Genomic DNA, 6,000 nt, shown 5'->3' on the forward strand with positions numbered 1-6,000 from the left:
AACAGGATACAACAGGTGTAGCAGCCTGGGAAAGTGCACAAGTGAATGCCTAAGAACTGTCCAGAAACTGAAACACTTATAAAAGGAGAAAACACTGAATTTAGGGAGCATAAAGGATGTTCCCCTTCAATTCCAGTTCCCCTTTTCTCCAACCCGATCACCTTCATCTCATGGACTGAGAGCATCAGGGACAGGAGCACCTGGCCTTGACAACGTGGCACCCTCTCCAAGGTATTGTACGCTTACAGCTAATTCAAAGTAAGGTGGTTAAAATAACTTACTTGAATATGGGGTGATGGTTAGTAATAGTAAGTACTTACAAATATTAGCTGTGTTTTTTGTTAATATCAGGCAAGTGAAGTGGGGTTGATTTTAGAGTTGAAAGCTGCCATTGTTTATCTGTCTTCTAAATGCTCCTATCACAGCAAAGTCCACTTCCATGATTAGTACATTTGCAACATGGCAAGGGATCTACTAAGGAATTTTACTCTCAGTAGTGAAGGAATCAGTTATCTAATACTTAAATACTAGATATAGCATTAAATATTTCATGTTACATAGAAGAAATGGGAAATGTGTGGGCAACCTAGTGGGACTCATCTCACCTAATCTGAGAAGTCTGCAGCATAGATACCTGCATCTGATCTAATTTTTGAGTCTCCTTTCATATCCAGTGGAGGGAAATAAACTCTTCTGAATTTCTAGTCATTTGTCCTATCTTCGAGTGAGACGAGGTGGCCCTTGAAAGGCCTATTTCTGTCTCCTTGTAAAGAGAACCCAGACAATGAGCCCCAAGGTGACACTCTGCACCACGAACATTTCCATTTTGACAGGGGAATCCCTTTGGCTATTAGAGATGTCTGCTCCTGGAAGCTGATTTAGCCAGAAGTTTCTCTTCTGTCTCTTCGCAGGCAAATCTACTAAAATCTCATTTTAGACAGTGTAAGAAAGCCCAGTGAGATTACTCTGGTTTTCCATTCTTAAACTTCTCCAAGCAATCCAGTTTTTGGGGTCTCCCTCTTCCTTAAGCCTCACCCCTACCCCAGTTTGGATCCCATCAGAGTATTGTTTGAGTGCAGGAGGAATGTAGGTTTCTATCTTGATGAAAAGGTTAAAAGGTGATTATTCTGGGGATGATGGAAATGCAATTTAAACTGCTTAAAAGGAGAGAATGACTAATGGAATGAAACTCAGGCTCTTCTAGCAGTCACTAGCTCATAATATAGAATAAAGAGAAAATGCTGGAGAAGTGGTTGCAGGGTAATTATCTGCACTATAAGGGGAGACAGGAAACTACAACATATTCAGGAAGCAATGAGAAAGCCAGAAATGAGGCAGTGCGACTCTGGAGTCTAAGACTACTCTCATGATTGAAAAGCAATTGCTGACCAAACAAGCTGGAGCTCAAGAGAGGCAGGTGTGAAAAACTACAGCAGAGGAGACCTATAATAGGTCCGATCCCCAGCACAAGTCCTTACACTACTCCTTCCCCAGGGTGTTTTGGCTCTTGTGAGCCCAGTACTACCTTAAACTTTACTAAGATGCTGTGGCTAATGCTTTATGCCATGGGCAATGATGTGGGAAGCAGTGGAGAAAAGGAAAGCTGCAACAGGCCATGGATTAACAAAAATGCATTAAAAGGAAAAATATTTGCCACCAGTTTCTAGCCTGTTGAAAGAAGATAATCCACATATGTAGGAGTGTACCTGTCATGCTGTCGGCTTTTAGGAGCCTTGCTCAGAGCACATGTGACTGCATTTGTTCTAAAATAGCTTCCAGACAAGGGAAGAAATAGATTTCAAGTGACAGCTGCTAAAATTCAAGGACTAGGAAAGACTCTAGGGATGTGTTCTTCTGCAGACTGCAGACAGACTAAAGGCATGGGGTAAACACAAGTGGTTTACACCAGCCGTGTATTGCTGACTCAATGGAAGAAAAGTTACACTCCTTTTGCATATATTTCAGCTCCATCACCATCTCCCTGACCTATTGTACAGCTTGGAAACAGGATATGATATGCCTTCTTTGGCTTAAAATCTCAATTATGGTAAGCATCACATGCAGGTACAGCTAATGAAAGACTGCAAATACCATCAGAACATTTTCTGCCTCCTTCTCTTTCCCTTTCAGTCACCAGGCCTTTGGATTCTCTGAACAATTCCAGCTCCTGAACCCTCATATCCCAACGTGCCCTTCCCCAGGCTCATGAGGTAGATCCCGTGTGGCCTCTGCAGCCCTTAGTGTGTGTTTCTAGTCCCATCATAAAAATACAGTGGGATTTGCTCCTATTTTTGTGGGAAAGAGCACACATCCCAACCTGTCCCATTGTTATCTCTGAGCTGTTGCTGTTTTTTCTCTGAATGAATAATTTCAAATAGTAGGTGAAAGCTGAAAAATTTTGGATTAAAACAAAGTGGATGTTTTTGATGTAGTAAAGGGACTGACAGTCAGTTAATGGGCTAGTCCAGCATTTAGAAGGAATCCTTTTCTATCTAGACCCAGAGCAAACTACAGACACTCCCAAAACAGTTTAAAACCAGATTGTACTTGCTGCTGGTCTCTGTCTATCAGGGGTTTTTATTACAGTGGTAGTGAAAAAACACTTTTATTTACTTGCTCCAACTAGGTGTCCGAAGTTTTTGAGAGCACCTGAGGGGGTAGACTTCTTTTCACAAGTTTAAAGTAATGCAGTTTAATATATAAACTTATCATCTCCTCAGTCCTTAATTACCGCAGAAATTGAGCTGGCTTTTGTTTGGGCCAGGCTTTTGTTCTGGGATGTCTTATGCATCTTGTGTTCAGAATGCTTTGTAATTCTTCAGATCTGGGTTTTTTTTTTTTTGACAGATCTGTCTTACAATAAGTAACTATCTACTTAAGTCTGTGTGGATGGTCTTTTCTTGCATCTCCATCCTGTTGCAACGACATTTGGCAGTCAGTATTTCTTGCCCGTTATCGCCCAACATTTGTCTTGTGTTTGCAAGATCATGTGTTAATTTGAAGTACAGTTCTTATAGTTTTCTGTGTGCATCACTGGTTGCTTGTTAAAATAATAGACCTGCAACACACAGAAGTGAGAACTGCAGTTTTGAAATGAGTTGTTGAAGCAGTTATTAATCCTTGGGAAATAAAGCATGTAATATTAATTTAAAATTCTAACAACTCTTCTTGCTACTGACATCATACAATGAAAGTCCCACAAATGGGCAAGTGAAAGATTAGGAGAATTAAAGGTAACAAAGTCATTATCACAGCTCAGTATAAGCAGATTATTCATCTGTTTATTTAGATGTAATTTACTCAAAGCACTCGCCTTGGACAACTGAACACTTTTATAATTTCTTTGAAACATAAAAATCCAGCAAACTTAATGTCCTTAAAAGCCTAAAAAATGTCTTATTCCATTGTGAAGTTGAAAGAGCCTGAGTTGTGTAATAAAACTCACTAACTACATCACATGTCAAGAGACAAACATTGTGTATTGTCATATCTAGGAAGGAAGTGAATTCAACACACAGACCATCAAAAGAAAATATCAGGCTAAGGGTTTCTTCCCATTTGAAAAGGTTGTTGTGTGTCAAAGCAGCTCCGTAGCTTAGTGTCACATGGGGAGAAAGAGGATTTCCAAAATAAACAAGACAAACAACTTGATCTTTATAGATAAAAATCCAAATGTTGAAATTCACAAATGTGAAAACATTGCGCTTGAAAACATAGGTATGATGGGCATTATTTGACATGGAAGAATTTTGGAAATCGGGGAGGTCAAGCACCAAAAATATTCAGCAATCTGTAGACAAAATCATAGACTGCTCTAGCAGGATCTGCCCAGAAATAATTTGGATTCATATTTTTTTCTGGTTTGCAATGGAATAGTCATCAAATAGTGCTGCTAACGATCCCTATCAGCATGTGTGTAAATAACCAATTATACTGAAGATTACTTGAACACACCCAGTGGTATCATTTACCAAACACTTTAGAAATTTTCTCAAGAATTCCTGCTAATTCTGTAATCGAGATGCTCATCACTGTGAGGTCAGATGCACAGCCTGGTCCAGTATCATTACATATACAACATATGTAGATGCTATGGTAGAATTATATCGAAGATGCAATAGATAACCAAATGATCTTCTACCTTTAAACATTAAATACATGCAGGTCCTATCCCTCCTATCCATCAGCCAAAATTGTTCTTAAAAATTCTTATAGAAGGGATCCTACTACCTCTCCAGATAGCCTGTTCTAGAGCTTAACTTATAGTTAACTTATCCTTATAGTAGCAAGTTTTTTTCAATGTGTAACCTAAATCCTCTTTGCTGCAAATTAAGCAGATTACTTCTTGCCCTCCTCCAGAGGACACTAAGAACAATTGATCACTCTCTTTGTTGTAATAACCTTGGGTAAACTAGAAGACTCTTATCCTCTTCCCTCAACTTTCTTTTTATAACATAAAAAGTTCTTCTTTAAAGATAATATTTTTTTAAAAAACTTTCTTTTTCTCATTCTCTGGTGGATATTCTCTATGTCCATGCTTCTTTAAATGCTGTGCCCAAAGCAGAAACCAAGCTCTCTCACTAGGAACAAGTAGAGCAGAATAATTACCTTCCTTGTCTTGCATACAACACTTCTGATAATATACCCCAGAAGGAGATTTTTCCATTTTTTGAAAGTGGCATCTCATAGTCTCTGAACCACTATAACCCCAGATATTTTCTGCAGTACTGCTCAGTTATTTCCCCGTTTCATTCTGTTATATATGCTGTGACCTTTGCTCACTCATTTCCCCATTTCATTCTGTTATGTATGCGGTGACCTTCCTGGCAATACCTTTTTGAATGTGTCATTATAAAATTGTGTCTTATTTCAGATTCTCCCTCCAAAATTTTCAAGGTTCTTTCGAATTCCAAAAATCTTCCCTTTTACCCTGTCCCAATTTGGCATCAGCTAAGATTTTTTGTTCATTACAGTAGCATTCAAGGTGCTGGTAAAACAGTTTTGTAGAGCTGGATACATGACAGACTCTTGTAGGAGAATATATGACATTTTATCACAGATTGACAGTAAACCACACTTTAAACACTGAATTTCTTTGGAGTCAGTTATATATGAACCTTATGGTGATTTAATCTAAACCATTTCTAAGGTGTAACCAGGTTGGTTTTCGAAGTTTATGTGCTTGAGTTTGCAGCTAAAAGTGTCAGGTTGAAAGTTGAATGGGGAGAAGAAAGAGGTCAGAGTTGGAGTAATGGGTTATTAGAAGGTGACTGTTGATGTACATGGCATCAGGAAAACAAAATACACTGGAGAAAAAGAAGATGAGGCCAGGAACAAAAATTCATAAAGATATTCTGGAGGAAGAGGAGCAGAGGAATATTAGCAGACAGTTAGCAGAGACATACAGTACATTGGGAAGTAAGTACCAAAAAAGATGCAGGTTTTTTTAGTCAGGAATAAACCAGTTTTGAAGGACAAAATTACTTTGGAAAGTAGAAAGATCATGTTACCAAATTTCATCTTGTAGAATTGTTAACATTATGAGCAAAAGCAGCAGAAGTGTGCTTGGGAAATAGACCCCAGCTCTTGCTCCAGGAAACAATTCCCTTTTGGACAATGGCACAAAACATCTAAGGGGAACAGAGAAAACAGGTCAGAAACCACAGTGTTACGACAGAAGGAATTGTAATAGGGGACTGAAAGTGTGGGTGACAGATGAACAACCAGATGAAAGAAAAGAGCAGTAAGAAGTAATAGGTTCGTATTTATCTTCTCCAAAAAAGGTGTCACACACCATAGAAAACATGGAAATTGAGACGGGTTATGCACAGTGCAAGCTTAAACTTGCATAGACGTTTTCAAAGCTGTCTGGCTAAACCAGAAAGAATTTCAGGAGATTGACCCTTGGAAAAAAACAGTATTAGATGTCCCATTTTTGTCTACTAACTGTCCAAGTCAAGAGACCAGTCAGGATCATTGCCAGCAGATGATGTATTAGGA

This window comes from Patagioenas fasciata, chromosome 14 (assembly GCF_037038585.1).
Source record: "Patagioenas fasciata isolate bPatFas1 chromosome 14, bPatFas1.hap1, whole genome shotgun sequence".
In the NCBI taxonomy this organism is placed as follows: domain Eukaryota; kingdom Metazoa; phylum Chordata; class Aves; order Columbiformes; family Columbidae; genus Patagioenas; species Patagioenas fasciata.